Source organism: Sciurus carolinensis, chromosome 8 (genome assembly GCF_902686445.1).
Source record: "Sciurus carolinensis chromosome 8, mSciCar1.2, whole genome shotgun sequence".
NCBI lineage: Eukaryota > Metazoa > Chordata > Mammalia > Rodentia > Sciuridae > Sciurus > Sciurus carolinensis.
In genome coordinates, this window is record NC_062220.1 from 34,798,357 (window position 1) to 34,811,529 (window position 13,173).

General features: G+C 34.6%; 1 non-coding gene across 1 annotated transcript; it reads left to right on the top strand.

Moving 5' to 3' along the window:
- The first annotated feature begins 9,526 nt into the window (after positions 1-9,526).
- On the top strand, positions 9,527-9,633 carry LOC124992081 (U6 spliceosomal RNA). The gene has a single exon (XR_007110076.1). It is a non-coding gene; the product is annotated as a U6 spliceosomal RNA (small nuclear RNA).
- Positions 9,634-13,173: the final 3,540 nt, after the last annotated feature.

The window sequence follows — 13,173 nt, forward strand, 5'->3', positions numbered from 1 at the left end:
TTTGCAAATATTTTCTCCTAGTCACTATTTTATCCTTTTATTCTCTGAACTGTTCTTTTCATAGAAAATTCCTACGACACATATGAATGGATATTTACAGTTACCTTAAAACTGGAAATAACCTAAGTATACATCAATGGGTTGATAGACAAACTGTGGTACATCCATACAGGGAAATTCTATTCTTCAATAAAAACGAATTAAATGCACACACTATACACAAATTGAAACTTAAAGGCATTTTGTGAGTGAAAGAAGTCTCAAAAATTTACACACTCTATCATTCTATTAATATGATGTTCTGGAAGAATATGACAAAAAAATTAAATGAAGAACAAATCAGTAGTTGCTAAGGATAGGGGGAAGGTCCTGATGAAAAGGATCAGTATGAGGTAATCCTCTGGTATACTGCAGTTGTTCTATGTCCAGGTGGAATATTGATTATAAAACTCTATCCATGTGTATAAACTCAAAGTATCTGTGCCAAAACCAGTGAACATACTGTGTGTGTGGGGAGGGGGGTGTGGGTATATGTGTGTGTGTGTGTGTGTGTGTGTTTATGTGTGTATATGTACATTTAAATTAAAAAATAGACACTAAAGCTGACAGGAAATCAACTTTAATCACAGAATGATGACCACCATCACTATCTCCTCCATATGGTAGTAAATCCCAAGAAATAATGCGAAGTCCTCTAAACAATAAATATCAGATAAAAATTTTGTATCTTCTGCCCAAATCAAATATCCTGACAATTATAATTATGCTTAAATTAATTACCAAAAATTATTTAAATTAAAAAGTAAATGTGTATTATTGTGATCAGTATCATAATTATATAAAATTCAGTTTAGAAATAATATCACTTTTTCTTTAGGATGGAATTCACACAGATCATCACATTTTCCTACTGTTGTCGGCCTTCTATCTGCCAAAGCTCTGCATCTTTTACTAATTTCTCTTTTCTAGCCTGTTATGCCTGTATTTATTATTTCCCAATTCAATAATTTTTATTTACATTATTTCTTTCCACTAAATCATAAAATAAACTCCTTATTTGTACATAACACATTATGGTTTGTAAATGAGATATCCCCCAAAAGTTCCTTTGTTAAAGCAAGAGCCAAAATGACTAAATTAGGAGAACCAGCACCTAATCAGTGAATTAATCCTTTTTTGTTTGTTTGTTTGTTTGTTTGTTTGTTTGTTTTTATTAGTGTAACAATTATTTGGAATTTTTTTTTATTTATTTATTTTTTATTTTTTTACGTTTACATAGGGTAATGATGTTTATTTTATTTTTCCCCTCCACCCCACCCCTCCCACCCCTCCCACCCCTCTTTTCCCTCTACACAGTCCTTCTTTCCTTCATTCTTACCGCTCTCCTTAGCCTAACTCTAAACCTAACCCTAAACCTAATGCTAGCCCGTCCCACCCCCCATTATATGTCCTCATCCGCTTATCAGCGAGATCATTCGTCCTTTAGTTTTTTGAGATTGGCTTATCTCACTTAGCATGATATTCTCCAATTTCGACCATTTGCCTACAAATGCCATAATTTTATCATTCTTCATTGCGGAGTAATATTCCATTGTATAAATATGCCACAGTTTCTTTATCCATTCATCAATTGAAGGACATCTACGTTGGGTCCACAATCTGGCTATGGTGAATTGAGCAGCAATGAACATTGATGTGGCTGTATCTCTGTAGTATGCTGATTTTAAGTCCTTTGGGTATAGGCCAAGGAGTGGGATAGCTGGGTCAAATGGTGTTTCCATTCCAAGCTTTCTAAGGAATCTCCACACTGCTTTCCAGAGTGGCTGCACTAATTTGCAACCCCACCAGCAATGTATGAGTGTTCCTTTTTCACCACATCCTCGCCAACACCTATTGTTGCTTGTATTCTTGATAATCGCCATTCTAATTGGGGTGAGATGAAATCTTAGGGTAGTTTTGATTTGCATTTCCCTTATTACTAGGGATGTTGAACATTTTTTCATATATCTGGTGGTTACTTGTACATCTTCTTCTGTGAAGTGTCTGTTCATTTCCTTAGCCCATTTGTTGATTGGATTATTTGTATTATTCGTGTAGAGTTTTTTGAGTTCTTTATAGATTCTGGAAATTAGCGCTCTATCTGAGGTATGGTTGGCAAAGATATTCTCCCACTCTGTAGGCTCTCTCTTCACATTTCTGATAGTTTCCTTTGCTGAGAGAAAGCTTTTTAGTTTGAATCTATCCCAGTTGTTGATTCTTGCTTTTATTTCTTGTGCTATGGGAGTCCTGTTAAGGAAATCTGATCCTAAGCCAACAAGTTGAAGATTTGGACCTACTTTTCTTCTATAAGATGCAGGGTCTCTGGTCTGATTCCGAGGTCCTTGATCCATTTTGAGTTGAGTTTTGTGTAGGGTGAGAGATAGGGGTTTAATTTCATTCTATTGCATATAGTTTTCCAGTTTTCCCAGCACCATTTGTTGAAGAGGCTATCTTTTCTCCATTGCATATTGTTGGAACCTTTGTCTAGTATGAGAAAATTGTATTTATTTGGGTTTGTGTCCATGTCCTCTATTCTGTACCATTGATCTACCTGTCTATTTTGGTACCAATACCATGCCGTTTTTGTTACTATTGCTTTGTAGTAGAGTTGAAGATCTGGTATTGCAATACCCCCTGCTTCGCTCTTGCTACTGAGGATTGCTTTAGCTATTCTAGGTTTTTTATTCTTCCAGATGAATTTCATAATTGCTTGCTCTATTTCTGCAAGGTACATCATTGGGATTTTAATTGGAATTGCATTGAATCTGTATAGCACTTTAGGTAGTATAGCCATTTTGACGATATTAATTCTGCCTATCCAGGAACATGGGAGATCTTTCCATCTTCTAAGGTTTTCTTGAATTTCTTTCTTTAGTGTTCTGTAGTTCTCATTGTAGAGGTCTTTCACCTCTTTTGTGAGATTGATTCCCAAGTATTTTATTTTTTTCGATGCTATTGTGAATGGGGTAGTTTTCCTAATTTCTCTTTCTGAAGATTCATCACTTATGTATAAAAATGCATTGGATTTATGAGCATTGATCTTGTAACCTGCTACTTTACTGAATTCACTTATGAGTTCTAAAAGTTTTCTGGTGGAATTTCCAGGTTCCTCTAAATATATAATCATGTCATCAGCGAACAGGGATAGTTTGAGTTCTTCTTTTCCTATACGTATCCCTTTAATTTCTTTGGTTTGTCTGATTGCTCTGGCTAGAGTCTCAAGGACGATGTTGAATAGAAGCGGTGAAAGAGGGCATCCCTGCCTTGTTCCAGTTTTTAGGGGGAATGCTTTCAGTTTTTCACCATTTAGAATGATATTAGCCATGGGCTTAGCGTAGATGGCCTTTATAATGTTTAGGAATGTTCCCACTACCCCAATTTTTTCTAGTGTTTTGAGCATGAAGGGATGCTGTATTTTATCAAATGCTTTTTCTGCATCTATTGAAATAATCATGTGATTCTTAACTTTAAGTCTGTTGATATGGTGAATGACATTTATTGATTTCCGAATGTTGAACCAACCTTGCATCCCTGGGATAAAACCCACTTGATCGTGGTGCACTATCTTTTTAATACATATTTGTATGCGATTTGCTAAAATTTTGTTGAGAATTTTTGCGTCGATGTTCATTAAGGATATTGGTCTGAAATTTTCTTTCCTCGATGTTTCTCTGTCTGGTTTAGGTATCAGGGTGATATTGGCTTCATAGAACGAGTTTGGTAGGGTTCCCTCCTCTTCTATTTCATGGAATAGTTTGAGGAGTATTGGAATGAGCTCTTCTTTAAAGGTTTTGTAGAACTCGGCTGAGAACCCATCTGGTCCTGGACTTTTCTTTGTTGGTAGGCTTTTGATGACCTCTTCTATTTCATTGCTTGAAATTGGTTTATTTAAGTTGTGTATGTCCTCCTCGTTCAGTTTAGGTAGTTCATATGTCTCTAGAAATCTGGGACACTATGAAAGCAGTACTTAGAGGAAGATTTATTTCATGGGGTGCATTCAAAAAAAGAAGTAGAAATCAACAAATAAACGACTTAACACTACAGCTCAAAGCACTAGAAAAAGAAGAGCAGACCAATACCAAAAGTAGTAGAAGACAGGAAATAGTTAAAATCAGAGCCGAAATCAACAAAATCGAAACAAAAGAAACAATCGGAAAAATTAACAAAATAAATAGTTGGTTCTTTGAAAAAATAAATAAAATTGATAAACCCTTAGCCACACTAACAAAGAGAAAGAGGGAGAAAACTCAAATTACTAAAATTCGGAATGAACAAGGAAACATCACAACAGACACGAGTGAAATACAAAACATAATTAGAAGCTATTTCGAAAATCTATACTCCAAAAAACAGAAAACCTCGAAGACATCAACAAATTTCTAGAGACATATGAATTAATCCTTTTGATGAATTTATTTTTTTCCATATTTTTTACTGCTGCATTATAATTTCATGATAGTGGAATTTATTGTTACATATATGTACATGCACACAATATAACAATATAATTTGGCCAATAAAACTCCCTAGTATTTCCCCTTTCCCTTCTATATTTCCTATCCCTTTTTCCTTTCCTCTACTCTACTGATCTTCCTCCAATTTCCGTGAGATCCCCCTTCCACCTTTCTTTTCCTTTTTCCTCTCTAGTTTTCACGTATGCAAGAAAACATACAACCTCCGACCACCTGAGTTTGGCTTATTTCACTTCACAGAATGTTCTCAATTTCCATTCATTTTCCTCCAAATGACATAATTTTAGTCTTCTTTATGGTTGAATAAAATGCCATTGTGTATATACCTATCACACCTTCCTTATTCATTCATCCCTTGATGAACACCTAAACTGGTTCCCTAATTTGGCTACTGTGAACTGAGCTGCTATAAATAAACATGGGTATGCATGTATTACTATAGTATGCTGACTTTAATTATTTAGGATAAGTACCAAGGAATGGTATAGCTGGGTCATTTGGTGGTACCATGCCTAGTCCTTTTTGAGGAACCTCCATACTGATATAGTTCCTATGTTTTTGTTTTTGTTTTTTCTAGTGTTTATTTATAGTATAAATCCATCACAATCTAATAAGATGCAAGGAATTATACCTTTTATGTATTTTCTATAAACTGCTTTGTAATCTAAAATATGGTCTGTTTTAGAGAAGATTCTGTGAGCAGCTAAGAAGAAAGTAGTTTTGTTTGTTGTTGGATAAAATATTCTGTAGATATCTGTTAAGTAAATTATATATATAATATTTTATATATATAAAATATATTTTATATTTTATATTATATATATATATATAATATTTTAGGTCTGAAAAATCTTTGCTGAGTTTGTCTGAATGACCTATTTATTGGTGAGACAGGTGTTTTGAAACCACCCAGCATTATTGTGTGGGGCTCTATCTGAGGTCTTAATTCAAGTAGTGTCTCTTTTGTGTAATTAGTACACCAATATTAGAGGCATAAATATTTATCATTGTATCTTCTTGTTGTATTATTCCCTTTACCAGTATAAAGTGACCTTATTTCTCTTTTCTTATTACTTTTGCCTTGAAGTCAGGTTTGTCAGATGATAGTAGCTACTCTTGCTTGTTTTGGAGTCCCTTTTGCATAGTATACCAATTTCCATACTTTTACTTTCAGACTGCAGCTATCTTTGCCTTTAAGGTGAATCTTTTGTAAACAACATATAGTTAGGTCTTATTTTAAAATTCATTATGCCAGCCTATGGTTTTTCATTGGAGAACTAAGACCATTTACAATGTAACTAGAGAGAATTTTTTATCAATTCCTGTCATGGACATTTCTTTCTAATGTTTAAGTTGGTCCTATTTCACATTTGCTTAACCAATCATAAAATGAGATTTGTTCACTTCTAAGCTCTGGGGTCTGCTTTTGATTTTTTGCTACATGTAGTATTTCCTTAAGTATTGTCTGTAATGCTAACTTAGTATTCATGAATTTTTTTAGTTTCTGCTCATCTTGGAAGGTTTTTATCTCTCTTCAGTTTTGAAGTATAGGTTAGCTGGGTATCGCAATTTTTGTTGACAATTATTTTCTGTACATCATTCCAAGTCCTCCTGAATTTTGGAGTTTGTGCTGAGAAATCAGCACAAATTATGATTGACTTACCTCTAAATGTGAGCTGACATTTTCTCTTGAGACTTTTAAAATTCTATCCTTATTCTCTGTGTTAGGCATTCTAACTATAATGTGTCATGGAGATATTCTTTTAATCTTTTTTATTTTGTATTCTGAATGTCTCCTATGTCTGAATGTCCATATCATTCTTAAGATTTGAAAATTTTTCTGTTATTGTTTCCATGAAGATGTTATCCATACCATTAGCTTGCATCTCACAACCCTCTTCAGTTCTGATGCTTCTTACATTTGGTCTCTTACTGTTTTCCAAAATTTCCTATATATTCTGATCATGGTTACTCATTTTCTCTTCTTAAATACTCACTGAAAGTTCAAAGCTAACCACCTTGTCTACCAGCTCTGAGATTCTGTCTTCAGCATGGCCTAAAGAGACTTCAGCATCGTTAGAGAGACTTTCAGTTGAACATTTTATTCGATTTATTGTCTTTCATTTCCAAGATATGTTTCTTTTTTTAGTTGTTGTTTTTGATATCTCTATCTCCTTATATAATTTGTGATTCATACCCTTACTGATTTTCTTAATTCACTCAGTCATTTTTCTGTGTTCTCTTGGAATTCATTGGTCATTTCTATAATCATTCTTTTGAATTCTCTATCTACTATTTCATACATTTTAATATCTTTGTAGACCATTGATGATAATTTATAAACTTTAAGAGGAATGAAGTTATCCTGTTTCCCCCCCAGTGTTTCTTGTATTGCTTTCTTGGGTATTTCTGCTTTCTTGGGTATTTCTTTTATGCATCTGTTGAGATGGATTTCTCTTCCTTTATTGTGTTTGCCTTTTGCAGGGTTGGGGCGTATCCTTCCCTTGTCAAAGTTTTCTAGAGTAATCGAAACAGAGAGCCTTATAGGTGTGATATATACAGACTTTGTGTCAATTCTCTGGTTTTTGCTAGAGGAGGGGGAATCTCTCCCCCAGTCATTCTCAATTGGGTCTTTGGTTTTAGTTTGGAGTTTTTGTTGTTTCTATTCTTCTTATTAAATATCATTGGAGTTTGAGGGTGGTTAATTTGTATGTGGAGTAAGGCGCATTGTTTCTTGGCTGGGTTTAGTTCATGAGCACAGTCTCCACTCTGTGAAGTTTAATGACCCAGTAGATTCCCAGCACCTTACTAAGAGGCAATGCTTCCTCTTCATGAATGCTGAGCCATAAAACAACTGGATATACAACTGTTCTCTATCTGGATTAGTAATTTGAATGGATTACTGAGTGGAAACTGTAGGAAGGTGTGATGTAGCTGAAAGAAGTGGGTCACAATAGCTATGCCTTTGGTAATATATATTTTGTCCCTGGCTTCTGTTTCCTGGTTACCATGATTTTTCTCCATCATGCCCTTTTGCCATGATGCTCCATCTCATCTTGGGTCCAGAGAAATGAAGCTGACTGACAACACACTAAATCTCTAGAACTATGAGCTTGAAACAAATATTTTCTCCTTTAAGTTGTTCCTGTTTTTCACTTTAGTCACAGTGATACAAAGAACCAAGATCAATGCTTGGCAGAGTGAAAGGGCTCAGTAAATTTTGCTATTTGTGGTTTACTATTTATTTCTTACCACTGGATGATACACACTACATCCTGGTCCTTCTCAAAATATATTTGAGGATTCTCTTTGTTTTAGCCTTTTCTTTATTTTTCATGGTCACATTATATAAACTCAAATGGACATCTTAGTATCTCCCATACTTTAATATTTTACCTATTGTATATAACAGAAGCAGCACATTAAATTAATTAATAAGTGGTCAGTCTTCATGTGTAAATATTGATTGTGATCAAATATTTATGGGAACATTTAGGTTTTGAGCAACAGATAAATGCCTAATCATGATTTGTAAAGTAAGAGTTTTTTTTTGCATTAACTAATCAGTTTCTAACCATTTGTTTATCAACATATGACAGTATCATAATAAGACATAATGGAGCATAAAAGTAGCCATTATCCATTTGCAGGCAAATGAATGAAGTTGGAGAATATCATGCTACGTGAGATAAGCCAATCCCAAAAAACCAAAAGCCAAATGATCTCTCTGACAAATGGATGATAATACATAATGGGGTGGTGGGAGGGAGGCAAGAATGGAGGAAGGATGGATTGTATAAAGGAAAAAGAGGGGTGAGAGGGGTCGGGGGAAGGAAAAATAACAGAATGAGACAAATATCATTACCCTATGTACATGTATGATTACAAAAATAGTATGACTCTACTTCATGTACAACCAGAGAAACAAGTTAAACTCTATTTGTTTACAATGAATCAAAATAAATAAATTATTTTTTTAAGTAGCCATTTTCAAACAAAAATATCTTGGGAAAGTAAAAAAATAGCTTGTAGCTAATAGTTTCAGCTCAAATTGATGACACAGAAAAAGTATAATTTGCCAGATCCAGTGGAGCACAGCTGTAATCCCAGTAACTCATGAGGCTGAAGCAGGAGGGTTGCAAGTTAAAGGCAACCTCAACAACTTAGTGAGACTCTTGGCTACTCTACAATACCTCCTCTCAAAATTAAACACAAAAAGGACTAGGGATGTAACTCAGTGATAAAATTCCCTTGGGTTCAATTCCCAGTACAAGCAAAAGTAGAAGAGATGGGTAAGATGGCAGATTAGACAGACGCATTTCTCCTAACTCAGCTACCCAGAACTCAAGCAATATGAATCCTGGTTCTCCCCAATGCTTACAGCAGAAATTGCAGAGACTGAAGGGGCAGTCTGCCCTAGTCAAACCATTAAATATGTTTGATTTATTAAACAGGTATTAAAAAACATTGTGGGGAACCCAACCAGGAGCCATCTTGGGACTACAGTACAGCAGTGCCAATGGGAACTTGGAACCCAAATCTATGAGTTTGAGATTAGGTCTGTGTGAACATCTATCTATCTGAGCCTAGAAAAGACTTAATAGAGCCTAATAAACCCAGGAAAAATCAGAAACTGAGAGCATTTTGCTTGCAGAAACACATACCCTCCCTTCCTCATGTTGCTTCCTGGTTGAAATGAACTGAGCAACTTTCATCTACCACACTCCTCTTCCATAATGTTCTGTCTCACCTCAAGCCCCAAGCAATACAACTGGCTGCCCACAGACTGAATCTTCTGAAATCATGAATCAAAATAAATCTTTCCACCTCTATGTTGTTTATATCAGGTATTTTGGTTACAGCAACAAAAAGTTAACTAATATAGAGGATAAGAGAAAGCAACAAGAAGGGTTGTACAATCAAAGTATGTTATACGCATGTATGAAAACGCCACAGAATAATTCATTGTTATATACAATTAATAGCTGCTAATAATTTTAACTTAAAATAATGTGGTGCTCACTTCAGCAGCACATATACTAAAATTGGAGCAACACAGAGAAGATTAGTACGACCCTTGCACAAGGATGACATGCAAATTCATGAAGTGTTCCATATTAAAAATAAGAAAAATATATGTCTTTAAAGAGTGGATAGACGTTTGTCTGGAAGAACTGAAGTAAAAGTGCCAACAGGACTACTTTCCACCCTTAAGCCTATAAGTAAGTTATTTGTGTTCCAACACTGTGACTTTCTGTTATATAAATGAAAACACTAACACTTGGGCCACAGATTTGCAAAGATATTTAACCAGGAGAGGAAACTAACCTTCATTTAGGTCAGCTTCCCCATCATTCCTGGAAGTTCCTTACTATGTTCATTCTAGAGAACACCATGCTTTGGGGATGGATTTTTTAATTGAGTTAAAATATTTGAATTTTAGCATATCAAACAGTATCTTTCTACTCTAGGATTTTATGTTTGGACAAGTCAGTGATTCCTAACTGAATTTTTCATATTTTCTACATAAGATCTCTTGTATTTATTTTTTGCCATTTAAGATTTAAATATTTCATTGTATATAAATATTACCTTAAAATATTAAACTCTAGCTGTTGATATGCGTACTTAAGTATTTGAGCATGTGAAGATAAACTCACCAAGCTGTTATTGAATTTAGTCTTATATAGCTAGTCCACTTATTAATGATTGATATAAAATGGTGAATGCTACTTTGAAAATCCACAGCAAAACTATAGCAGTTCCCAAAAGAACCAAAGAACAATATCTACTAATCCTGTACTTAATATATTAGTTTTCTTCTCATGGCTACTTTATTACAAGTATTTTAAAGACAAGATCATTGATAGAATGTAGGAAGCTTAATTTCTGGAAAACAAATCCACTCTTAAACCCAAAACAATGAAGAAAAAAAGAATTGATTTAATGGCCTGCCAAGAAAATCAGGTTCAAAATGGGGACTTTTTTAATATAATTTTGTTCATTCACTATAAAAACTTAAGACTGACATAAGCTATTGCTCAAAACTCCTTTGAATAAGCTTACATGAGAACACTCACTTCATGCTTCATCATTGCCACCATCAATTACAGCTCATTACACTGACTCTAAAGAGTAAGAGCCTGGCTTAGAACGCCAACACAGCTGGGAAATATTGTAGAGATTTGGCATGCAGAACACAGATTTAATTTTTGCTACTTTCTATTTGAAGAGATTTTATAGCAAAAAGGAGTGTAATAGATGTACTTAACACAGTCATAAAGAAGGTTTAAATTTGAGTTTGCTTATCTTTTGGAATAAAGCCTTTTGGGAAATAACTAAGTACTTTTTTATAGTATGCCTGTTAGAAATTTCTTAAGAATAAATAGCTTTTATTAGCAAATTAAATGAGTTGGATATAAAGTTTTTTGTCTTCCAACACAGGAAAAGCTGTTTGGGTACATCTTGTAAAATATTACTTTTGAGGAAATTTGATTTCCTTGTATTTGAACAAACTATTTCAAAATGCTGACATTTTGAATTTTACTACATTTTATCTTTTTTTTTTTTGTACTGAAAAACTAACGCACCAGTCTTCTTCTCTAAACTAAGCTCCACTAATTCATTTGAACTTCTCAGATATAACAGAACAAGAAATTACATATGAACATATTCACAAAGAAAATACATGTGAAGAAATGATATTTTTAAGTATTTTTATTTAATCTGAAGATTGTCCTCTTGCAAGATCCTTCCCCAAGATCCTTGCAGTAAGCGCTAAGAGAAATTGCTGTTATAAAGAACACCACCAAAGCATTTTTCCAGTGCTAAATGATTCTTCGTGTAACCATGACAAAGAAATGAAGCAATGCAAAACTTTACATAGGTTTTAATATGTGCACATTAACTACCACCTTCCTCTAGAAAAGTTGTTTTCAATCAGAGGCAGAGTTTTTTTGCCCCCATTAAACAATTGGCAATTGTCTAGAGACATTTTTGGTTGTCATGACTAAGGGAAGAGGAAGAAAAATCATATTCCAAAGCTCATTTAATTCAATAAATAGACAATAAAACAATTGATGGATGTGATAATACATAATAACCTACACATTAAAAGTGAATATGGAGGTTGCAATAAACCTCTCCAGCTTCTCTTCAATCTCTAGGCATTCCAGGCTGACACAACAGGGAGTCAAGTCATGTTGTAAATAGAAAATGCTAGTGCACTTCCTAGTGGGGACAACATAACACCCTACGCAAACAGAATGCCATAACTAGAGGGATAAACAGGCTACTAATGCTCACACCCACTTTAAGAATTAACTCTTTTCACCAAGGAAGAGAGAAACAAGGCTCTTCCAGAGCTCGCTGAGTTTGGGCATGGAGTCACTTGACTGAGGGGGTAAGTAGAGACTAGGCCCAGTTCATGTTCCACTTGGTTCCACTAGAGAGCTGTGTGCAGGCAGTGCAAAGGTTCCTTGGGATTGTGTCCATCCAGATAAGAAGACTTTTTGAGTTCATCTTCTCAGAAGTTTTATATAGGTTACCAGTTGTCAGGAGGTTCCTACACTCAAAAACGAAAAATTGAAGACTTTCCCTGTGTTTATAGCCTTCTCTGGATTAAGTAAAGGAATGAAGAGGTGGGGGAAAGGGAGTCAGTTAAAAATGGTATTAAACGGGTCTTGCTGTGTTCAGTCAAGGGTTTTGTTATGAAGCCTGGGGAAATTCCTATTATATATTTTATCTTGGATTTTGAAAAGCTAAAATTGGGATACCCGATGCAAACAAGTGGAAAATGAGACGACCTAAACAATATGCAGAGTGAACATATTTAAGAGCCATGATTGAGGACATGAGAGTAATGGGAAAAGAGGCATGAAGTGAAAAATGGGAAGGTGGGTCCCTGAAAAAAGAAAAAATAGCATTAGTGATATTTTACATGGTCCTACAGTCACATAAGGAAATATTTGTTGAGGAATTTATGAGATTGAATAGACTGAACAACAAACAAACAAATGGGGCAGATACATAAAATTCTTAGCTTACTAAGTAAATAAGATTTCATAAGAATCACTGAAGACTTTACTGAATGAAATCATTGAGCTGCTGCATATGTAGAAATGTTGAACAAAGATCCTAAACAATATCAAGGAAGTTCCTGTGATTTAAAGGGGAGAAAAAGAGGAATTCAATTTGGACTAGAACAAAGATGATTTCCTATACACACTACCTAAAGTTTTTAACCACATTCTAATTAAAAATGTTTTGAGGAAAGTGAAAACCCCCATTGTAATAGTATACACACAACAGTTTAAGAAATATTTCAACATTTTAAATAGAAAATAATTTAATTATAACTCTGGACCCCCAATGATCATACTGATAGTAAATTCAACCAATCAGTCTTTGGGCTCCTTCCCCCTCCACAAGGTCACACAGCTAAGCACGCAGTTACTGGCAATCTATAATGACAATCATTTCAGTTTACCTACTCTTCTGTCCTCTGCTGATGCTGCACCTGGGACACAGGAACCTTTAGGAAGGACAGGTACCCCAGTTTGAAGAACCTAGTGCCTCTCTGGGATACCAATAAGAAAAATAAATAAATAAACCATTCCTAGAATCTACAGACAACTGCCCTCTTTCCAAACTTTCGGAAGTT